Source organism: Sapajus apella, unplaced genomic scaffold, assembly GCF_009761245.1.
Source record: "Sapajus apella isolate SASKATOON/1434 unplaced genomic scaffold, GSC_monkey_1.0 scaffold7, whole genome shotgun sequence".
Lineage (NCBI taxonomy): Eukaryota > Metazoa > Chordata > Mammalia > Primates > Cebidae > Sapajus > Sapajus apella.
The window spans coordinates 5,661,635-5,687,350 of NW_022436947.1; the positions used below are offsets into that span (position 1 = coordinate 5,661,635).

The 25,716-nt window shown below is 38.6% G+C and overlaps 1 long non-coding RNA gene across 2 annotated transcripts in view; it reads right to left on the reverse strand.

Annotated features, from left to right (window-relative positions):
* The window catches only part of LOC116550118, a 187,909-nt gene that overhangs the window by 73,614 nt on the left and 88,579 nt on the right, over nt 1–25,716 (reverse strand). Inside the window, exon 3 of one of the 2 annotated variants that reach the window (XR_004268234.1) lies at nt 21,792–21,888. This is a non-coding gene — a long non-coding RNA (uncharacterized LOC116550118). Of the gene's footprint in view, nt 1–19,163; nt 21,889–25,716 lie in introns of those variants that run through there. The other variant, XR_004268233.1, reaches the window with a different exon arrangement.

Genomic DNA, 25,716 nt, shown 5'->3' on the forward strand with positions numbered 1-25,716 from the left:
TAAGTAATTACACTCTACTCATTCTACTCTGTAGGTCTGGCATAACAGGTTCCCAATACTGACCTGAAATGTCTCGTGGCCACATACCACGTTGTGCCATGCAAGTTGCCCCTGGTCTCCCCCAGTCCTACCGCAGTGGCTTTTGAGGTGATGTTCTCACTCTCCTATCTAATCACTCCTCCCAGTGGCCGCCAGACTTGTCCTCCTCAAAGAGCCATCTGATCTTTTCTCTGCAGTTCTGTAGCATTTATAACTTGGTGTAACCGTTTAATACTTATTGATTACTCTGTTGTTTTCTTTGTCATTGTTTCTTTTTTTTTTTTTTTTCTTTTTTTTAAGATGGAGTTTCGCTCTTGTTACCCAGTCTGGAGTGCAATGGCGCGATCTCGGCTCACCGCAACCTCCGCCTCCTGGGTTCAGGCAATTCTCCTGCCTCAGCCTCCTGAGTCGCTGGGATTACAGGCACGTGCCACCATGCCCAGCTAATTTTTTGTATTTTTAGTAGAGACGGGGTTTCACCATGTTGACCAGGATGGTCTCGATCTCTTGACCTCGTGATCTACCCGCCTCAGCCTCCCACAGTGCTGGGATTACAGGCTTGAGCCACCGTGCCCAGCCCCTTTGTCATTGTTTCTTATGTGCAAGTATTGTTCCCTAACTTAAAAGCTGATAAGGCAGAAGTCAGAAATTTGTTTATATAAAGAACCATAGTAAATATTTAAGACTTTGTGGCCAATCTAGTCTCTATGTCGGCAACTCAACTCTGCCATTGTGGCAGGAAAGCAACCTTAGATTATGCATACACAAATGGCTGTGGATGTGTTCCAGTATAACTTCATTTACAAAAACAGGCAGCCAAGGCGGGGCATGGTGGCTCATGCCTATAATTCCAGCACTTTGGGAGGCCGAGGTGGGTATATCACCTGAGGTCAAGAGTTCGAGACCAGCCTGGCCAACATGAGAAAACCCCATCTCTACTAAAAATACAAAATTAGCCAGGTGTAGTGGTGGGCGCCTGTAATCCCAGCTATTCAGGAGGCTGAGACAGGAGAATTGCTTGAACCTGGGAGGTGGAGGTTGCAATGAGCTGAGATCACGCCATTGCACTCCAGCCTAGGTGACAAGACTGAGACTCTGTCTCAAAAAAAAAAAAAAAAAAAAAAAACAGGCAGCCAACCCACAGATATACTATGCCAACCCCTGTTCTAAAGGACATAATGACTGCATATTATTATCTTCTTCAGATAGGGAAACCTCCATAAATGTTCAATACTTGGACATTCATACTCCTTGGCATTGATATTATATGGAAGAGTCCAGAAAGAACTGCCTGGCGATTCCAACCCCAATAAAAGCAAGAGCCAATTGAATTTTAAATCCCCACACTAAATATTAATCAGTATTTCAGTATTTGCCTTGATTACATTGAAATCTAGGAATTGTTCCCTTGTCCTCAGCCCCTAACATTAATTGGACATTTCAATTTGTTTTTTCTGGTTGTATTAGCTGATTTTGTTCAGTAAGGTATTTTTCAGAGATGAGTAGATGAATGTACAAAATCACAAATGGGCAGTCCAGGTAAGAGACTGGACTATGACCTCAAAATATGTGGCTATTCCATATAACTGTAACAATTATTTCACATTGTTGGCCTCATCTTGTCTTGGCTCCTTTCTGTTAAGGCTTGTGAAGTCTTGAGAGCCTTTTACTATTTTTAAGTATAAGCTTGTATCCCTTCTTTCCTTCCCTACACCATGACTTTTACAGCATGTGGGAAATAACAACAGGAACAAGTATTTAAAGGCATGGTGATCATTGCTTAGTGATGCATATTTTCTATTGTAAAGGAGTAGATTTAAACCCTCATTAATCTTTTGGAAATTTTGTATTACTCTTCTGGAAATTTGGTTGGTATGACTCAGTCAGGCCAAGAAATTCTGAGACCCTAACCCAATCAAGTTCTTGCGTCTGAGGATAAAACCCACCATTTTGTCAAGACTCTTCCAGGACTGACAAAGGACTGTTCCTAAGATGCAGTGATGAAGATGCAGCTCTTCATCAGTACATATCTACTTCTAGCCCAATGCCAAATAAGGATTAGATTTCAGGTACTGTTAAAGGATAGCAAGAAGAAGAGGCAGAAGAGAGACACCAGAAGAAAGCCAATAGAAATAGGAAAGCGTCAGGCTCTGAACGGTGGCTTTGAGGTCACTCTCCAATGGTGCAGGTTCCCAGAGCTGTGCACCCTACCCAGCTAAGTGTACTATCCTGTACAGGATGATCTGACTATCTGAAATGTTTGAATTTTGTCCAAATACTTTGCTTTCTACCTCACCTTCTGTTTTCCTTATGCTATTTTTTTCCCTATGATTGTATTTTTTTTAATTATACTTTAAGCTCTGGGAGTACATGTGCAGAATGTGCAGGTTTGTTACATAGGTAAATACGTGTGCCATGGTGGTTTGCTGCATCCATCCTCCTGTCATCTACATTTGGTATTTCTGCTAATGTTATCCCTCCCCAATCCGGCACCCCCACTATCCCTCCCCATTCCCCCCACCCCCCAACAGGCCACAGTGAGTGATGTTCCCTTCCCTGTGTCCATGTGTTCTCATTGTTTAACACCCACTTATGAGTGAGAACATGCACCATTTGGTTTTCTGTTCTTGTGTCAGTTTGCTGAGAATGATGGTTTCCAGTTTCATCCATGTCCCTGCAAAAGACATGAACTCATCCTTTTTTATGGCTGCATAGTATTCCATGGTATATATGTGCCACATTTTCTTTATCCAGTCTATCATAGATGGGCATTTGGGTTGGTTCCAAGTCTTTGCTATTGTAAACAGTGCTGCGATAAATATATGTGTACATGCATCTTTATAATAGAATAATTTATAATCCTTTGGGTATCTTATTTTAATTTACAAAAAGAGAGGAGAGAGCTAACACAGGAAATATCTTCTGACAAGGGTTTCAAAGGATATTTGGTGGAAAAGTGCTCTCAAGAGGCCAACTATCTATATTTTGCACTTCTAACTCCATAAAGCTTCACTTGAAAACTGTACATTCTACAAAGGAAGGACATAAGTTACATGTGGTACTTATGGAGTGTGTATAGTGGTAACTTCTTTTATTTGCCCAAAATATTGCTCTTTTGTTAGAAAGGCTCCTATACATGTATAAACAGATATTTGTTCTTTCCTCTCTTTTTGGGGGGATTTCTTACATCAATACCCACCTCATGCCCTCATAGCAACTGCCATTTGTTCTCTTGCCCCAGATCCCTAGGTCCAGTTCTAATCATCAGCATCACTTAGGATTCAACAGGAAAACGAACCCACACAAGCAATTTCAACATTGGAATTAGAGGGTAAAATGAACAAATGAAAACACTGAGGTAGATCAGAGGTACTAAATTCAGGAAACATCTTCCACCCTTAGGGCTATGGGACAAAGAGAAAAGGTTGGAATGACTAAGACCTGGGAGCTCAGAGGAGAAGCCCAGGGACCCAGTTCAGACCTCCAAAGAAGGAGAGGCCCAGGGACCCAGCTCAGATCTCTGACGAAGGAGGAGCCTAGGGACCCAGCTCAGACCTCCGAGGAAGGGCGCTGAGAGCTGTTTCCAGATCAGGGGGTGCCAAAAGAAGCAGAGGAGTGGAACCAACTGCCCCTGTTGAGGCAAAATGCAACAGGGTGATGCTGATGGACCAGCAAGCTGGAGAGACGAGGGCCCTTCTCCCCTTCATCCTACCTTTCCATCTTCTTCTGGAGCTCTCTGGGGGTAGAGCCTAATAAAGAACCAGATGGCAAAGGAGGAAAGAAGAATGTAGGTTAGAGTGTCCCAGACCCAGCATCACAAAGCCAACTTGAGAAGATTTATTTGGAACTGAGGGATGCTATCTTGATAACCAGCACAGCACCTGATTCATGTTGGTCAGATTTTCTTAATTTAGAACAAGAAAGAACAGGAGGTCACTCTCTTCAACAGTTGGAAGATGTTGTTTCCTGACATTTGAGAAAACCTGACAAAAGCCAGGGCAGCTTGCACTAGTTGCAGAATCAATTATTACTATGGACCAAAACAAATTAAAATATCTGAAAAGGAAACTTCAGGACAGGATCGATTTTTAGAAATAAATAAATAAATAAATGTACTCACATAGAGTAGCTATAATGACCAGAAACACACACACACACACACACACACACACTGCCTAAGAACCATTGTCTGACCAGGCCCCCATGCTTCTATGCTTCCACCACCTCTAAGAGTCACTTTTCTCTCATTTGTATGAAAAACTCTAAATCTCAGTTCCCAACATGGCAACAGACAGAGGAAACTGGCTGTAGCATATTGCGTCCCCGACCTCTAGACACCTTCAGAAACGTTTCATAGATGAAAAGGAGTTAGTTTCTGGGAGCAGTACATATTAAGGGCATAATCTCTCATATATAACAATTGCACACACACAAAAGACTAAATACTGCCTCATATATCCTATAAAGTAAAAAACAAAGAAGCCAGAATTGAAAGAACAAAAGATCCTAGTACATTTCTACCAAAAATTAGAATTGATTCTGAACATGTGAACCATTCCAGGTCTAGACCAGAGAAGAAAAGTCGTATTTACTCAAAAAGTTACTACTACCACTGCATATACCTTGACTTTTAGTAAACTGAACCTAGATAAATCCTGCTAATGCTAGCAATAATTTAACAAAAATGCAGGCAAATAAAACTTGTGGGCTAATAAAATATTTTATTACAAGGGACAGCAAATATTATTCTGAACAGCTGGAAGAAGAATACACATTGAGAATTATTTTCTATTAAAAAACAATATTTTTATTGTGTTAAAATATAAATAATATAAAATATATATTTTTAACCATTTTTAAGTGTACAGTTTAATGGAATTAAAGACATTCACAGTGTTGCATGGCCATGAATGTTTTTTAAATTTCTTTACAATATTCCCCAAAATATACTTTCTTAGGAAAAAAATAATACTAGGGACTAGTAGAAGAGAACAGATTGCAATAAAAGCATAAATAAAGGGAACAGGACTAAAAACTAAGATGCAATATGTTTTAATGAAATTGCATTAAAATTCACATTAAAGGCAGTAAAAAGCAAAGCTGACAAAAACCTATTCAGCAATGTAGAGGATAAACTTGAAAGTCTCCCGAAACAAAAACAGAAAGATGTAAGAAATGCAAACAATAACAGAGATGAGAGCAGAAGTGAAAGAAAGTTGACTGGTCTAAGCCAATCAAGGAGGCCCTGCCTTGTTCTCATAGTGATTGGTTCTAAGTGGGCATATGACCTGCAATTACCCAATCAGGCTGAAACACAGAGGTTTTACTCAACGAATGTGAGAACAGATGCTGTCTCTCCTCCTAGATATTAATAAGGAAGACTGTGGCCCTGGAAATTGCTGGTAACCATAACACTTAAATGAATAAAGGTCTCCTGAGAATGAAGCTGACAACGGATTAGAGAAGGGCAGAGCCTAGAGAATTGATGCCCTGATAACAACAGGAAGCTAGGGAATGTGATGCCTAAACACCTTCCTGTCTTCTGCGCCATTCAGCTCTTTATCTAACATAACACTTTGTTGTTTAAGCAAACTTGAGTTCGAATTCTCTTTAAATTCAAAAATATTTTAATGAATACTATCAGTAAAATCCCTGGATTAGTGAAATTCTCTGAAATCAGAATGTCCAATCCAAAGTTCTGGGTTTTTTTTTTTTTTTTTTTTTTTTTTTTAGAAAGATTATGTCTAAGGAAGGTAATTTAAAAGACCTATACTTAGATCTAACCCAGCAAAAGTTTTAAATGTCAATGGAAGAGAAAATATACCAGGAGCTTTCAGACAGAAAAATATCAAGCTGACCTTAGATTTCTTAGAAATACTAAACACCACTGTGCAATTAAACAATGTTTACAGATTTTTGAGAAATTACCGTTTTGACTCAAGAATTCAAAACATAGAAAAATTTCATTTGGATGTGAAAATAGTAAAAAGATTTATCTAGCTATACAGAAATTGTGAAAGTGTAACAATAGCCTTCCTGAAACCGTAATCAAAAACAATGTAAGTAAACAAGTGATGAATCAAAATTATAAATGCAAAAAAGTAAAAATGATAACATAACTATACTGATAGTGAGCACAAAATTTGTTAAAATGCTTGAAAAATTCAATTCAAAATCCAAAGTACCAATAAGTCTTAAAAAATAATTTCCATGGTTAAAACAATAAATGATATTTAATGAAAATGTGGCTTTGTTGTATCCATTTAAATTACAAGCCCTTAAAGGACACAAGAGGGAAGGATGGGAACTTAAAAGCGTAAGACAGCCAGGCATGGTGACTCACACCTGTAATCCCAGCACTTTGTGAGACTGAGGCAGGGGGATCATGATGTCAGGAGTTCAAGACCAGGCTGGACAACATGGTGAAACTCTGTCTCTACTGAAAATAGAAAAATTAGCCAGGCATAGTGGTGCATGTCTGTAGTCCAAGCTACTCAGGAGGCTAAGGCAAGAGAATCACTTGAACCCAGAAGATGGAGGCTGCAGTGAGCCAAAATCATGCCATTGCACTCCAGCCTGGACAACAAGTGTGAAACTCTGTCTCAAGAAAAAAAAAAAAAAAAGAAGTTATATATTGATTTCAATAAAGGGAGAAAAATTGATTAGATATTTAATATTAAAGGCAATCACTATTGCAAATAAAGGCAAATCATTTAATTTTTAAAACACAATTTAAACAGGTCAGTAGGTGCAGCAAACTACCATGGCACATGTATACCTATGTAACAAACCTGCACCTTCTGCAGATGTATTCTGGAACTTAAATTTAAAAATTAAAAAAAAAACCGGGCCGGGCGCGGTGGCTCAAGCCTGTAATCCCAGCACTTTGGGAGGCTGAGGCGGGTGGATCACGAGGTCAAGAGATCGAGACCATCCTGGTCAACACGGTGAAACCCCGTCTCTACTAAAAATACAAAAAATTAGCTGGGCATGGTGGCGTGTGCCTGTAATCCCAGCTACTCAGGAGGCTGAGGCAGGAGAATTGCCTGAACCCAGGAGGCGGAGGTTGCGGTGAGCCGAGATCGCGCCATTGCACTCCAGCCTGGGTAACAAGAGTGAAACTCCGTCTCAAAAAAAAAAAACAAAACAAAACAAAACAAAAACCACGATTTAAAAAACAATGTAAGCACTCAGTAAATATACTCAAAGACAGAAAACAATAGAAAGCACAAGGAGATAGAAAAACAGCATAACCTACGTGAGGAAGAACCAAATATAGGTGCATGAGAAAAAGAGAATCTTCCCTGTTATTAAAAGAAGCATTTTCTCACATTGAAATATTTTAAAGTACAAATCTCTATTTATAAAAGTTAAGTGAAATAAAAATAAAGATTAAAAATAAGAGAAATAGCAATGGTCACTTCATGATATGGGAAAGACTTTCCCTATTGTTCTAGAACATTGTTTAGAGTCCCAAAATTCAGTGTATTAGAAGCTTTGTAATTTCCAGTTTCGAAGAGAACACTAAGAACCTGTCATATACATCCTCCAGGGCTTATATTATAAAACAGGGCTCACTGTCTATACGGCAACCTGCTCACCAAAGGAAAACAGCTCAAAAGAAGGTTAGCTGAATAGAGAAAGATTTTAGAGTAGGCCTCAGTGGGGAAGTATGCCATGGCTTTTGTCTTTGCGGAGGAGAGGAGGGAGCACCATCCCCAGCTCTATGAAACCAAATTGAAGGTGTCCTCAACAAAAGGGGATCTGCATCACAGCTCCCCCATTGACTCCTTCACATGCTGAACTTCACAGACTTGTAGACCTATTTAGATGTTACCATCAGAGCACGGGAGCATATAGTAAAAGTTCTTTGAAGTTTGGCATGTCTTCTTGAGAGTTGGGGGTCTTATATGAAAATGGAAATATCTTCTCTGGAGAATAATGAAAGCTGGAACCTGGCTAGAGTAGAATGGAATGGAAAAGAAGAGGCAACAGTGCAGTGAGACAAAGACAGGAGGACACCTCTTCACATGGCCAAGAGGACACCAGGAAAGTTAGGCAGGCTTGACCCTTCTTGAAGATACCCCTACAAGGAAGGTGACTTACCAGGCAAGTGTACTGCAGGGGTGAGAGCTGTGGGGAGAGGGTCACAGAGACAAAAGAGCTGTGCACTGACTGAGCCTGTGATGGTTAATTTTATATGCCAACTTGGATAGGCCGTGGTGCTCAGGCATTCAATCAAGCACTATTCTAGATGTATCTATAAAAGTATGTTTAGATGAGATTAGCATTTCCATCAATGTACTTTGAGTAAAGCCAATTACCCTTCATAATGTGGGTGGGCCTCATCTAATCAGTTGAAGGTCTAAGGAGAGAAAAGACTGACAACCACCAAGAAAGAGGGAATTCTATCAGCTGACTGTCTGCAAGCTCAAACTGCAACATTTACTTTTTCCTGGCTCTTCAGCCCGCTGGCCTACCCTGCATACTTTGAACTTGCTGGCTCTCTACAGTTACATAAACCAATTCCTTAAAATCAACTTCTCTTAATTTCTCTCTCTGTCTCTGTCTCTCTGTCTCTGTCTGTGTGTGTGTGTGTGTGTGTGTGTGTGTGTGTGTGTGTGTGCGCGCGCGCGCACAGACACACCCTACTGGGTCCCACCACATAGAAAATACCTAAGGCCAGATGGTGTGAGCCAAGAGATCACGACAGCACAGGATTACTATGTTTTTCAAGTTTGAAGAGGTTTTTTTCTCTCTCTCATTGCTTCTCCTATACACACACCACCACTCCAAAAGAGCCACAAAAAGAAACATGTACAGGGAGAAACAGACGCTGCCTGTCTCATCAATGTCCTGAGACTGGGATAGGGCTTTAAACAAGAAAATTTCACACCAGTCTCATTTTTTTCAATATCAATATTAATTCTAAATAAAATACTAGCAAATTTAATCAGCTTAACTTTAAAAGAAAAATCCACCATAACCAAATAAAATTATTCCCATAATGCAAAAATTATTAGTGAATAAAATGTATCAGATCAATAAGCCAATAAAAAATAAACCATAAGATCATGAGACATGCAGAACAGACATTTGATAAAATTCTCAGCTCATCCCTAATGATCTATTTTAAGCCTACAGCTATTATACTTAACAAAAAAATATTACAGATATCATTATTAGAGTAAGAAACAAAATATATGATAGCCAATATCATAACCATTATTTGACATTGTTCTGGCAGCTTTAATCAGTGTAAGATACCTATAAAGGAACACTCTATAAAGCAAAAAACTTCTTCAGATAAAAACTCCAGCTGAAAGTACAGTGAAATAAGGAAGATGTGCTGTTTCTTCACATGGTGATTTATGTATATATGTGTATTGTGTATGCATGTAATTATTCGGGTATTTATTTTATTCATGCCTTACCTTCTTCCAATAAAAGGATAAATCTTGGGGGGAAAAGGAATCTTTCTTTGCAGACAACAAATGAGAATATGCCTAAAAATTCCAAGAGATTCAACTGAAAATCTTTTTAAACATGAATATATAAAAATCTATCACCTTTATGTATGGAAATAATAACAAGTTAGAAAATATAATGAAATAAAAGTTCCTTTTGCATTACAGCAACAAAAAACAAAAGATGTAATACCTAGAAATGAACTTTAAAAACTGTAGAATTTATGTGAAAGAGAATAAACTTTACCAGGAGATTTTGGTGTACAAAAAAGCACATACAGTAAGAAAAAAATCATAGTCCCAGCTACTCGGGAGGCTGTGGCAGGAAAATCGCTTGAATCCATGAGGCAGAGGTTGCAGTGAGCCGAGATCACGACACTGCACTCCAGCCTGGCAACAGAGTGAGACTCCATCTCAAAAAAACAAACAACAACAAAAAAAACACCCCTCAACATATGAATGAATCAAACGCATAATAACTCCCTAAAAAGATAGGCAAAGTTTTTAAGTTTTTCTTGAAAACATAGTTTTAGAAGTAAACCTCATTAGTAATCAAAGAAATGCAGATTAAAATCAAAATGGCGCCATTCTTCACCTATCAAATAAAATAAGTTTTTGTTTCTTTGATTATTTCTGTTTTTAATGATACTACTCAATTCTGGCAAGAATGCGGTAAAATAGAAAATAATTTAAATACTTTCACAAACTGCTGGTACCAGCATGGTTGGAACAACCTTTCTGAAAAACAATTTGCATATCATTCATTTTAGTTATAATATACATTTGCACCTAGTAATTCTTCTAGGTATTCCTAGGAAATTTCTTAATATATTAACAAAGATTTGACTCTAAGATGTTCATAGCAACTTCGTGGCAAATAATGGAAGGGTAAGGGAATACCTAAACAGACATTAGAAAATGTTTAAGCACATTACAGTATATTTATACATTGAAATATTATACAAACATTTAAAAGGATGTTTATGAAGAATTTTTTATTTCATTGGGAACTACTTACTATACATTGTTATGCCAAAAATTTTGGATATAAAATAATATCAATAATATAAATGCAACAATTTTTTAAATGAAAATAAAAGGATCGAAAATAGCTGTCCCATGGTGCTGGGGTTACAGGTACTTTTGCTGCTTTTTTTCTTTTGGCTATTAAAATTTTAAGGGCATATATTATTTAAAAAGAGAAACATATAGCAGGGGTTCATAACCTAGGGTTGGTTGACGGAAGAGCTTTGGTGTGTCCATAACTCCTTCAATACTGTATGCAATTTTTGTGTGTAACCAAATTTCCCTAGAGGGTAATAGGTTTCAAAGGATTGTCAGCCAGAATTATTAAAACCTAGTTGTTGAAAACTTTTAGAAAGAGGTTTAGAAGAGTCATAATTACATATTAATTGTGTTTCAGATTTCCCCACACCTTTATATTAAAGAGCTTGTGTTTTACATATAATGATTTTGAAAACTAAACTTCAGCAGTATTTCATTTGCTTGATATTCAAACTCTTAAGATACTCATAAGTATCTTTTTCATTTAAATTATAACTACTACTAAAACTGTTATTCCATAAATATGTATTGAGCACCTATAAAGGAACACTCTATAAAGCATAAAAAACTTTTTCAGATAAGAACTCCAGGTTCAAGATACACTGAAATACGGAAGATGTACTATATCTTCATATGATGATTTACGTATGTATGTATGCATAGTATGTGCATATATAATTATGTGGGTATTTATTTCTATTTATGCCTTACTTTGTTCCAAAAATATTTAAGGAAGCTTACCAAAGTAAATATAACAACATAGCATAAAATAAAATGTAAAATTTGTAGGCGAGTCAATTGGGACAAAGGCTAAAATAAGGTACAAAAGGTAAGGTGAAGCCAAGAGTAAGGTCAGTGCTCCCAGTTCATGCCAAAGTTTTAAGTTTCCTTTTAATCTTAACAAAGAGGTAACCATGATCTGTTACATGATTCTTGGTGCCCAGAAGACAAAAACAAACTAGTCACTCAAGAGAAGCCTGATGACTGCTAGTTCTAACATCAAAGTGCAAGTTCTCCCATGAGTCCTCATAAAGAAGACAGCTTGCAATATAGTGAACACTTCACAGGATTAAATAATGAACATCCTCATGCAAAATACTAAGCAAAATAATGTGTGTCATACCAGGTATCATCAGGACACCTTCACTGGTTAGCCTATTTAAAATTGCAACACCCAACTCCCTCTCCTGCTTTATTTCTTCCTGTAGCACTTATCATCAACTCACATTTTCTTTGCCTTTTTGTAATCTTTCTCCCTACTAACTTAAAAATAAGTCAAATAAACCCAGAGATTTTTGTCTATCTCATTCATTGGTATTCCACAGTTTAGAAGATTATCTGGCATGTAGAAATTGTTCAATATATATGTATTGAATAATGAATTCATAAATTATCAGCATTATTATTATATAATTATTGGCAGGATTCACAGAATTCTTTTGTATAATATTCTCTAAGGTAAACAAAGGATAAAGTTAAAATATAATTTACCAAAATCAAGACTATGAAAGTCAAAACAATGTGATATAAGAATATAGCTTTCAGCACTCAAGATAGAGACTTCATAATCTCTAAAGGAACCCATAAACTGCAAATTTTTGAACAATCCATCATTTATATGGATTTGATCATTATGATAAAGCCACAAACTGGGGTTACATTCCCTAAAAGCATTTGGAAAGCAGTTATTCTATATTCCTGTGAAGTGCACAGCTGTATGATTTGGCTCACCTAAAATGGGAAGAGACCAAAAAATGGCATATGCCTGAAAATAAGTTTTGTCACCTCCCTGAAGAGACAGGCCAAGTGACAACCCCCAGCCAGAGCCAGGATTTTTCTCAGAACAAGATTAGTTGTTCATGTTAACATAAAGGCAATTAGACAGCCATGACACCAAATGTTTCTGCTATAATTTAACAGCTGTAAAAATTTTAGCTTAGAAAAAATGTAAAGCAGGATAGCCAAACGTTCATCTGAGCCATAAAACATCTTAATAAGACTCTCACGAGGTATCACAACCTTTTAGTATATTCCAGCTGCAAAACATACATTTAAAAAAGCAAATAAGCTAACTTGCTGGGTAGATACGTTTTCCACATGGGGCTTAAAGGTCAAGAGATATTTACAAATATAAGAACTTCATTTGATCATAATTGCTCTGTATCTATTCTTTGTAAAACTATTATATAACTGAACCAGTTGTCGATTCAGGTCAGTTCTGGCTACTGACAAAAAAAAAAAATCTTTTTTTTTCCCTTGGTAACTGGGAAACTGGGGGCCATTCACCTAGCTCATCTTGAACTGGTACTATTTCTTTTTTAAAACGAGAAAGAGTAACCACTAAACCTCCTTGGTTTTTTGTTTGGTTGGTTGGTTGGTTTTGTTTTGTTTTGTTTTGTTTTGCTTTTTGAGAGTTTCGCCCGTGTCACCCAGGTTGAAGTACAGTGGTGTAATCTCAGCTCACTGCAACCTCCACCTCCCAGGTTCAAGTGATTCTTCTGCATCAGCCTCCCAAGAACCTGGGATTACAGGCACTCACCAACATGCTCAGCTAATTTTTACATTTTTAGTAGAGACAGGGTTTCGCTATGTTGGCCAGGCTGGTCTCGAACTCCTGACCCTAGGTGATCCACCCACCTTGGCCTCCCACAGTGCTGGGATTACAGGCATGAGCCACCGTGCCTGGCTTAAACCTCCTTGTTTTATTCCCACCAAATATTAGTATTTGACTCCTAAAAGCCCATGTACACCAATCTGACTAGCACACTGACAACTAATGACAATGTAAAATGGGCAGTGATGTGTGCCTAGGGGAAATGTGATGGTGCACAGCACAGATCCCCTGTCAAGACTGAAAACTTGCATCCCCCAACCACTAGGCATGCTGCCCACTTTCAACTCTCCTCTGCCAGACTCTGGGGACTGCCCCTCCTGAAGAGAATTACTTGGGCCACGGCCATGCTCCTTTCTGTGTAGTGTTGCTAAATAAAATACAGGACACTTAGTTAATTCAAATTTAAATGTCCAATCAACAACGAATTATAGTATATCCCAAATATTGCATGTAACACACTTATACTAATATATTATGCATTGCTGATCTGAGAATCAAATGTGATTGGACAATGTATATTTTTATTTGCTAAATCCAGCAACCTTATTCCCAGGCAGTCAGAGACAACAACTGCACCACGCAAAGGGATAAAGGCACAACCTCTTCACCTTAACTTGGAACAACTGTGAAGGTCATCCTCATTCCAGAGCTCCCCTTTTGGTCAACTGTGGTGTTCCTTTGTACTGTATCCCAGCCCAACTTCTCCCTCTGCCCAGTATTGCTTCCTTCCCTTCTTTAGTCATTAATCCCAAAGAACACACCCACTAGACTTCCTACACACCAACCTGCCTCTTAGAGTCTGCTTTCCCAGAAACCTAACCCAAGACAGTACCCTAGGAAGAAGAGATAAAAGGTGTAACAAGAATCTACAAAGAACTTAAACAAATTTACAAGAAAAAAAAAATCAAAAAGAGGGCAAAGGATATGCACAGATATTTTTCAAAAGAAGGCATTTATGCAGCCAACAAAAGAGGCTCATCATCACTGGTCATTAAAAAAATGCAAATCAAAACCACATTGAGATACCATCTCTCACCAGTTAGAATGGTGATCATTAAAAAATCTGGAGACAACAGGTGCTGGAGAGGATGTGGAGAAATGGGAATGCTTTTACATTGTTGGTGGGAGTGTAAATTAGTTCAACCATTGTGGAAGACAGTGTGGCAATTCCTCAAGGATCTAGAACTAGAAATATCATTTGACCCAGCAATCCCATTACTGGGTATACACCCAAAGGATTATAAAACATCCAATAATAAAGACGCATGCACACTTATGTTTATTGTGGCACTGTTTACAATAGCAAAGACTTGGAACCAACCCAAATGCCCATCAGTGACAGATTGGATAAAGAAAATGTGGCACATATACACCATGGAATACTATGCAGCCATAAAGAAGGAAGAGTTCATGTCCTTTGCAAGGACATGGATGAAGCTGGAAATCATCATTCTTAGCAAATTGTCACAAGAACAGAAAACCAAACACTGCATATACTCACTCATGAGGGGGTGTTGAACGATGAGAACACATGGACACAAGGAGGGGAACATCACGCACCGGGGTCTGTCGGGGGTTGGGGAAATTGGGGAGGAATAACATTAGGAGAAATACCTAATATAGATGATAGGGGGATAGATGCAGCAAACCACCATGGCACGTGTATATCCACGTAACAAACCTGCATGATCTGCACAAATACCCCAGAACTTAAAGTATAATAATTTTTGTAAAAAGGTGTGGGCACTCATAGACAGAAAGAGCACTTGCTGGGAGAGTCTGGAAAGGCCTCAGGAAGTAGACGGCATCTGAGCAGGACCTGATGACAAGCTAGATTTAGACATGAAGAGATAGGCAGCCCTGGAGAACACGCCAAGGGTTACTCAGAGGTCACTCAACAGTTTGGCTTGGCTCTAACAGAAGATGAATGACAGATACGTAGGAGCCACTCTGGAGAGAAAAGTTCAGGACAAGTTGTGAAGAGTATACACACACTACAGTTCAATGCTGCAAGATAGACCAGTTCATAGAACACACTTCAGGTTATCATTTAGATCTATTTGACCTTCTGTTTCCGAGTTATTTCACTTAAGATGATGGCTTCTATTTCCAATAATTCAGAAACAGGAAGCCAAATACCACATGTTCTCTCTTACAAGTGGGAGCTAAATCATATATACACATGGACACAGAATGTGGAATAACAGACATTGAAGACTAGAAAGGGCAGGAAGGTCTGAGGAATGACAAATTACTTAATGGGTGCAATGTAAACTATTTGGATAATAGGTAAACCAAAAGTCCACACTTCACTAGACAACAATGATGCTAAATGGTTCTGCTATAGCTTAATAGTCATAAAAACTTTAGCTTAGAAAAAATGTAAAACAAGATAACAAAATGTTCATCTGAGCCATAAAACATCTCAGTAGGACTCCTGGGATGTAACACAACCTTTTAGCATAATCTAGCTGCAAAACATACACTTAAATAAGCAAATAAACTAACTTGCTCGGCAGACATGTTTTCCACACGGGGCTTAAATGTCAAGAGATATTTACAAATATAAGGACTTTCATTTGATAACATTGCATGCAAAAATCATATATTGTTTATTACGTAAGTAACGATACACTAGCCTTCATGGTGGCTTACATCTGTAATCCCAGCATTTTAAGAGGCTGAGGCTGGAGGATTGCTTGAGTCCCATAACCCAAGACCAGCCTGGGCAACATCGTAAGACTTTGCCTCAACAAAAGATAAAAAAAAATGAGCCCGGCATGGTGGCTCATACCTGTGGTCCCAGCTACTCAGAAGGCTAAGGTGGGAGGACTGTTTGAGCCCAAGAGGTTGACACTGTAGTGAGCTGTGATCGTGCCACCCGTACTCCAGCCCGAGTGAGAAAGAAAGACCCTGTCTCCCCACAAAAAGAATTAAAAAGAAAAAAGAAAGAAACTGCACTTGTGTCCCATAATTTATACAAATACATTTTTTTAAAAAATAAGTAACTATCTAGAAAACTTCAGTCATTTGTGATGCTCTATGGAAGGAAGAATCTGTGAAAAGAAAGTAAGGTGTTATTTGCTTGCCCTTCACCAGTGCTTCCTGAAGCTTTCTTCCCATTCTAGGAGCACAGGAGGGTGAGCCTCTATAGTTTGTGGCAACATGAAATTCCTTTGAGATCTTTATTGTAAATATTTGTATAAATCATGCCTTCTATTTCATAATTTGCTGCTTCACATTAAGAAATGTTTTCTTAAAATTATTCAATTAATTAATTGACTTCCAGGAAGATATTTCATGATATTTCTATAGATTTATATAATTTATGGCGTATATAAAGTATACTCATCCCTACAGGCATTCTTATCATAGGTAGAGTGGCACAGCTTCCAAGGGATCTATTTCTCTCTGGGTTTATTTTAAGGAAAATCCTGTCAGCCTCTCTTGCATCCAGAATCTCTTTCTCCCAAATAAAATGTTCTGTTCATGTAAAGGGAAAAAAAAAAAACCAAAACCGTACTACTGCAAGTTACCTTAACTCTCCATTGCTATTCTACACCAGTTCCAGACTTCTTTAGTAGGCATACAATGTCTGAGGTTAATGTAAAAGTCTTTTTTTTTTTATTTTTTTTTTTTAGACGGAGTTTCACTCATGTTACCCAGGCTGGAGTGCAATGACACGATCTCGGCTCACCGTAACCTCCGCCTCCTGGGTTCAGGCAATTCTCCTGCCTCAGCCTCCTGAGTAGCTGGGATTACAGGCACACACCACCATGCCCAGCTAATTTTTTGTATTTTTAGTAGAGACGGGGTTTCACCGTGTTGACCAGGATGGTCTCGATCTCTTGACCTCGTGATCCACCCGCCTCGGCCTCCCAAAGTGCTGGGATTACAGGCTTGAGCCACCGCGCCTGGCCATGTAAAAGTCTTTTGTCTGTGTTGCTCCAGCAACTCTTGGTAACTAGATGCAAAAACTGTATTTAAAGATACCAGGTCAGAAGCTGAAACAGATCATAAAGCACATAAGCAAATGGTATCGTTACTACATCACGTGGGCCATTTTCCCTCAAGTTATTGCTGGTCACTTGCCCTCATAGAAGCTCACCTTCTATTTTAGTGAGATTCTCCTTCAGTTTGCTGCTGAAGTTTGACATTTCACTAGCTAGAAAAGTGCACAATTATGAGGACACTTGGAGCTTTATCACATAATCCTAATTTCAAATCATCTATGAAAACCTTAATTCAAAAATCCAGGCTGAGTGCAGTGGCTCATGCCTGTAACTCCAGCACCCTGGGAGGCCAAGGCGGGCAAACTACTTAAGGCCAGGAGTTTGAGATCAGCCTGGCCAACATGGTAAAACCCTATCTCCACTAAAAATACAAAAATTAGCCAGGCGTGGTGGCGCGTGCCTGTAATCCCAGCTACTTAGAAGGCTGCGGCAGGACAATTGCTTGAACCCAGGAGGCAGAGACTGCAGTGAGCTGAGACTGTGCCACTGCATTCCAAACCGGGCAACAGAACAAGACTGTTTTTAAAAAATAGAAAAAGAAAAATCCAGGCTCCATTGCTACTCCCTTACCACTTCTCCATCCAGTCATCTCACCCTCCCTTTTCTCTTGTTGAATCATATCTCTATTGAGTTCGTTTTCTATTGCTGCAGTAACAAATTATCACATATTAGGTAATTTGACTTCAAACAATACACATTCATAATCTCACAGTTCTGAAGGTCATAAGCCTGACACAGTCTCATTGGGCTGAAATCAAGGTGTTCACGAGGCTGTGTGCCTTTCTGGAGGCCCCACTGGTCATCCTTGTCCTCACCTCTTCCAGCACAAGAGCCCCCTGGCATTCCCTGGTTCATGGCCCACTTCTTTCACATTCAAAGCTGGCAACATAGCATCTCTCTGATCTTTCTTCCAGTATCACATCTCTTTTTAATCTCAGCCTAGAAAAGTTCTCTACTGCTAAGAAACCATATGATTGGTTTGGGCCCACCCAGGTAACCCAGGATAATCCACACCCCCCCCCATTTCAATATCCTGTTAACTTAATCACATTTACAAAGTCCCATTTGCCAAAGATGGTAACATAGTGACAGGTTCTAGGGATGAGGGGGTGGAGCAGAGAGAGTATCATTCTAATCTACTGCATCTACCCCTAACAAAATATGCTTCCTCATCCTGGGGTAAATCATTAAAACAATTTCAAAATATGTGAAGAGTTAAAAAAAAAAAGTAAATACTAGTGTTTCAATAAGGAAAAAAGGAACAAAATTATGCTGAGCTACAGCAACCTTTTCCTTTTCTACATCATTTTCTTCCCTGCGAAAGATGTTGGTTAGACGAGTAGAATATAATCTCCCTTGCAGCAACCACGTAAGCCATCCCCAGCATTCTGTGAACACAATGCCTGTCAGTGAACAACTAATCTTACATCACAGAACATAGCGAACACTATGTCTAACAATGAACAACTAATATATTCTAACAGCCCTCAATGAAGGCTAAATCTATGTAGAATTTTCAAATTACATTAATACTTGTAGAATTTTCCTGAAGATAAAATAATCAGATGTTCCTGGGCTCAGTTTTAGAGCGACATAGTTAACTGAGTCCTGCATTGATCAGAATGGTAGGTAATTCTTCAAAATGCTAAAATAATTTTAACTCCAAACTCTGAGCTATTGAAGTGACTTGTTTCTTTTTTTTTTTTTTTGAGACAGAGTCTCACTCTCTCTCTCGCCAGGCTGGAGTGCAGTGGTGTGATCTCCACTCACTGCAACCTCCAAATCCCTGGTTCAAGTGATTCTCCTGCCTCAGCTTCCCAAGTAGCTGAGATTACAGGCACGTGCCACCACACCCAGCTAATTTTTGTATTTTTAGTAGAGATGGGTGTCACCATGTTGGCCAGGATGGTCCCGGTCTCCTGACCTCATGATCCACCAGCTTCGGCCTCCCAAAGTGCTGGATTACAGGCATGAGCCACCACGCCCGGCCCTGAAGTGGCTTATTTCTATATAAAATAAAGTTCTGCCATAACCTTGTCAACATAGTATTTATATTCCTTATCAAGTTGAAGTAGGAGAGGTATATCTTTCTTCTGGAGCAGAGGGAAATAAAGAATGCTTACCTCTGGTTTTTTACAAAATGTTAAGATTATAAAATATGCATTTGGGATATCATGAGAGTCTTAGAAAAATGAATAGCATAATGTGTGGGGGAAAATAATCATCTATTTTTCATGATATAAAGATACTCTGTTCCAAGCTCACTTCCAAACTTTTTGCCTTTTTGACATTTCATGAGAAATCTATATGCAAATTTTTATTCAGGAGGCAGCTTTTGCAGTTAAATACAACCAAGATTTATTGTTGCTCCTTCCTCTTGAAAATGTCTTCATTAGAGCCCCATTTGATTTTCTAAAAGACTAAAGAAAGCAAACATTTGTGAACATTTTTTAACTTTTAATGTAGTGTAAGCAATCACTTCGGTGTACCTCAGACACCCTCTCTTCTGCAACTGCCAGTGATACCCTCACCCATTACCATCACTCCAGCAAGAACTAACAGCAAGCTAATGTAAACTGTGAAAATTAGTCTCAGAGAGCTGCTGATTTAAAAAAAGTGTCGGCCTGTACTCCCAGCTACTCAAGAGGCGGAGACCAAAAGATTGATCACAGGAGACCAAAAGATTGAGGCTACAGTGTCCCATGATCACGTCTGTGAATAGCCACTGCACTCCAGCCTGGGCTACACAGCAAGAGTCCATCTTTAACAAAACACTTAAAATTTTAAAAAAAAAGAAAGAAAGAAAGAAAAGATCAGAGGAAAGGAGCATCAAGGGTTGAAGTCACAGGGAAAAATCAAAACAATCACTATGTCACTCTAGAAGCTTCAGCTCCCAGAGCAGTGCCTGGCATCTCTACATTTATTGAGTTCAACTCAATAAATGTTTATTGAATGGTGGGACACTTTGAACAATTTCTCACTACAGCCATGAGCAACCTGCAGTCACAGAGACAGTGTCCAGAGATAATAATATCCACTGGAAAGGGGATGGTAAGGTGAGTGGTTGTGTTCTGGTCACAGCTTTGTCACAACTAGATGTATAATTTTAGGGAAGTTATCTCAATGTTCTGGATGTATGATTTCTCAGCTGAAAAATGAAAAGTTTAGACTGTAGTGGTAGGATTTCTTCATTTGCAAATGCTACAATTTCTACAAGAATTAATATAATAACAACAGTTATTATAGTTCTGTGTCCTGCCCTTAGCCCAGAGTCAGTTTCTACCTTCTTCCCTCACACTGTATATAGTTGTGATTTCCAACTTTATACTTCTACTAGCTCTGGCCCTATCTTACTTCCTCCAACCGCAGGCCCAGCCAGTGTAGAACCATCAATAACATCAGGGGCTGGCCTGCTTAGGGACATATTAAAAACACTCTCCCTCAACTTTCATTCCCAAAGAACTTGTACCCATTTCTTTCTCCATTTTATTCTTTCTTCTTTTTTTCTTTCTTTTTTTTTTTTCAGTCTGGAAATGATCCTGCCGGTATATACAAAAGCCAGTTTGTTTGGCACAGTGCTAATGAATTCAAGAATACCAGGAAGGTTTAGCATCTTTCTGTTCCATGAGCAGGTACTGAACTTTAATCATGGCTTAGCCTAGCTATCTGTGGACTATCACTCAGGCCTCATGCAAAGTGTATCCTGGAAAAACATCCCCAAGAGCATTCCCCATTGCAGCAGTGAGTCCTAACAGACATACAATAAAAGGAAGCAGCTTTCTCCTTTCTCTTTTCTCTTTCACTTAACTCTGGCATCAAAACGGCAGGTTTCTCACAAACAGACTGGAAATAAATATATTATCTATGATTTATAAGGCCAAATTCAAGACAAGAAAACATTTATTTAAGCAAGTTCTTGAATATTCTTCCTTAAATAAAAGATAGAAAACCTCCTGAATATTTTACTACAAAGGTCCCCTAAGGATCTCGAAACACACAAGTACACACAAATCGTGTTCAGGAATCCTTACTGAAATGTATTAACCTATTCCATTCTGACCTGTTCCTGAGATATGTTCAAGCTAATTCATTAGTAAAATACCATTTTAAATAAAGGATGCCTTTAATGCAAACTGGAGATGCAGAGCTGAAGTCCGCCCTTCTGCCTCATTTTCACTGATCAGTCAGTAACCATTATAAACACTGAATGAATTACACAGCTTCCCGAGGGAGAAAATATAGGCAAGGAAAACAACCTTTTACTCTATGGACATGACTTTTTAAAATAAATTTCAGAAGAAAAGGCTTGGGCTCATTAATTTTAAAGTCAGCTGAAAAGTTAAATTAGTGGCATAGCATAATAACTCAAGTCTAATTTATCAACACAGAATTTAAGTATGCAAATTTCAAGAGGCATGAGTCAGTAAGGTTGACTTTCTCCTAAATTAGTAATCAACTAGTTCTTCCAGATCTGAAATTGACTAAAGTCAACTTGCTCAAGAAAATATCATAGTAGATAATCAAATAACAATTATTTTAGCAGCCTCATGTATCTTGGGTTCTATATTCTGCCTAATCAGAAAACGGACCTACCTCTTTTCTCTACAAAAGGTTGAGGCTGAACCCTTGTATGATGCAATGTCTCCTCAAGCAGATAAGGATTCAAATCAACCATCCAAATACCCTGGGACTTTGTTTCCTGGAAAAAAACAAAAGTAAGATTTTTGAAATGAATTAGCTTTGATTTTATAAAATGATTTCCTTCAGATCCTAATTATATTTTAAGGGGAATCATGTTTGAGAGAATTACAAAAATTTCATCTCATTAGACAATGTAGGGTATTTTACATCAAGCAACAATATATATATTAAATCTTGCATAATAAGTCAAAATAATGATGATAAAACTAAAATCAACTAATAGAATAAACCTCTGGGAGAGAAGTCCCTAAAGTAAGAACATCAAACTAATATTTAGAATCTACATATTTTACAGAGCATATGCCAGCAGAGACATCCATTATTTTCCTATATCTAGTCGTAGCTTACAATTGAGTTTCTTGCAATACAGTGAAAAGAGAAGGTCATAGCATCTTAAACACAGTATTGAGCCAAATGTAAAATGACCTCAAATTGATGGCAAATGGAAATACAAATTAATTTCATCAGATAGCTATATTCTTTCCTAAAAACAATCTGAAATATGGCAATAGAAGTGGAATTTTATGTGCTGAAAGAGAGGTTAGGTCAGGATTGGGGAGGAAAAAGAAAGGATGCAGTGGGCCCAGAAAGCATCCTGGGAATGACAGGTGCTGAGAACCAGGAGGAAAGTGGATACTAAATATCAGCTCTCCTCAATTCTCCTTTGAGGATTTTGAATCCTCATAGTTATAAAACTAGTGATACTTACGTTTTATTTCCTTCTGTTTGGGACGTACTATCACTGGTCCAATTTTTCCTCATACAACAGGGAATGAAGGACATAGTTGGGATAGGATATCTATTACTTACATCTCCTTTTCAACCCTGGTATGATGGGTCGTCACACAGCTTCCTTAGGTGATAAGACCTTGAACTTAGCAAAACTAGCCACAAAAAGGCATCTTTTTCCCTCGATCTTATCAATTTCAGAAACTACTAGAAATGGCCAACACAAGCACAAATGTTTCTCTCAGCATGAAGACATGCTAGCAGATTTTAGATTTTTTTCAATCACTAGAAAAGGTATGCCTACCAACAATTTCCATCAAACAAGATTCAGAATAGGTATACCCTTGGAGAAACTCTTGTCAGGAATGATCCTCACTGCTGACCCTCAACTCTTCCTTCCAAACACCCAGAATCCCGTGTGGATTCTCAATTCAATGCTCTTATTGACCCAGGACTAGTTTCTTCTTGAAGAATGTGCTTGGTTCAGTTTGGGTTGGGTCACGGTCTACCCCTAGATATATCAGAAGCAGCCCCAGATGGTGTAGATACAGGTACCCATTTGCATTTCTCAGAAAAGGAGGAGTTGTTATAAGCTAGGGATGATCAAATGATCAGACAGTAGGTATCTGCCTTAGTCCTTGAGATTTTGTGGTGCCCCTAGCTATTCTGGTCCTGCTAACATCCCCTACAGCCTCTGTGATATTCCTACAGTAGTTCTACTCACCCAGCACTGCACGGCTGGCTGTGAAATGACAAGCCAGAAAACCCACACATGGCTGTAGTTTCTTTATCAACAAGAGACTGTCAATCCATTGATGAGAAAACATTTCATTAAAAATAATCCCTTATATATACAGAGCACTTGACAGCCCACAAATCACTTTCATGGGTTATATGTGAGAATCCTCACAACCACCTTAGGAGACAGAAAATTTAATTTATATCTCCATTGTAAAAGCAAACAAACTCAGGAAAGCTATGTGACTTGTTTGCAATTGTAGAATTAATACGTAATAAAGGCAGAACTTGAACCCAGGACTCCAGGCTCCAAGGTTGAACATGCTTTCCAAGGTGCCACGGGGCCTTTCACTTCAGCAATGAAGAAAAAACTCAATCTGGAAGCCCAGCACACATCACCTGAGATGCTTACAGACCACACATAACACAACACTGCAAATCGGTGGGGGATCAATAAGGCCAGAATCCCACCATTGGCCTACCTTCTAGACTTGGGTTTACTGAAGGATAACCTTTGGCTTAGCAGACTCCTCAGCATTCAAAGTGGTATGTCAGTCACACAACAAGGCCTAAAATAGCAAATCTCTAACCCACAGCTTATTAGAATCCTTTATCAAGTATTATTAAAATACTGATCCCCAGACCTAGACCTACTAAATCAGAATCCCTAGATATATAGCCTGGGAATGTGGACTTTTTTAAAAGCTCTAATGGAGCTATTGATCAAACCTAAGGCTGTGATCTACTTTGCTTAAATACAATCAACTCTGCATCTCAATTATACTCCTAAAACAACTATCGATTAAAGGGAAGGGAGAGTCAAGGCTTACTGAATATGGTGGTAATAGGCTTAATGTTGTTGTAACAATTTTCAGTCTCCATCGCCAGAGTTCTTCCTGCTTCTAAGAACTATAATTATTCCCCCTCTTGGAAAAGTCATGTTAAGAGGGAGTCATTCTCCTCTACCTTCTGTTACGCTTATGACTGAGGCAATGCTCATTAAAAGACAAGTAAACAATTTTCCTGGCTTAGAAACTACCTGCATAGTAACAATAAGTATTTCTGCAAATGCAAGGAGGCAGAGTTGCTTTGAACACCCACATGAAGCACTGCAACTTGGGTTATTCAGCTGTGGGCAGTGACTGGAGGGTGGAGAGTGGACAGCTGTGTCCAGGTCCAGAAGTAGCCTTGGGGAACATACTTTTATCAGCAAATGCTTTAAGCTATCTGCATATGCAACATACCAAAGCAGGGGGATGGGGGGAAGAACCCTTGTAATTAGCACTAACCTTCAAGTTACCCCTATAAACATACATTAATCCGACTTTTCATCTACTTACAGACATCGTCAAAGAAAATACACTATTTTGTGTAACTGATCATGACACTCTGTGCTAGTTGTTCTAAATTTTAGGTCTAAATTTAGAGTGTACTCCTAGGAAAATGTTAGAAGCCCTTAAAACATCCATTAGTTCTTTCTGTTTACTAATCTCACTCTGACTTATTTTTTTGATCTTTTCTTCAATTGTTTGACCTACTTATATTTAATTATATTTTATCTTGTTACATGCTATATATTTTTATAAGTTGCCCCACAACCTTTTGAGAAGCGAGGAAAAAGAGGAAAAAATGATGAGAAAGAGGAAGAGAAAGGAGATGAGGAGAAGGTGGGATGGAAAGAATGAGAGAGAGTATTCTACAGAAGGGGTCCCTAACCTCCCAGTCGTGGACCACTACCAGTTCGTGGCCTGTTAGGAACTGGGCCGCCCAGCAGGTGAGCAGCAGTCAAACATTATCACCGGAGCTCTGCCTCCTGTCAGATCAGCAATGGCATTAGATTCTCATAGGGGCAAGAACACCCATGTGAGGGATATAGGTTGCAAGTTCCTTATAAGAATCTAATGCCTCTGAAACAATCCCCCCAACCTCATCTGTGGAAAAATTGTCTTCCATGAAACCGGTCACTGGTTCCAAAAAGGTTGGGGACTTCTGTTCTAGAGCAGCTGCAGCCCCCAAATTGTCCAACTTTACTAAACATTTGTATTATTTACTAATTACAGATGCGAGTCTTATAAATATGGATATCATATTACTTCAAGTATTCATAACTCATTGCTGTGGTTTTCTAAAAATGTGCTTATCTGTTCTAAGAAATAAGATTAAATATGCTGACTTTCTTCAATTTAGAACTGTAAAATAAGTGAAGGGGGTACAATTCATTTATTTCTTTAGCAAAAGCGCTTACCACACATTGTATGTTAGTCTGTCTCCCTGAAAGACATGTGACTCTTGCTCATCACAGTATCCTGGCATAGGGTACTCATTCAAGAAATTTTTGTTTAATTAATGA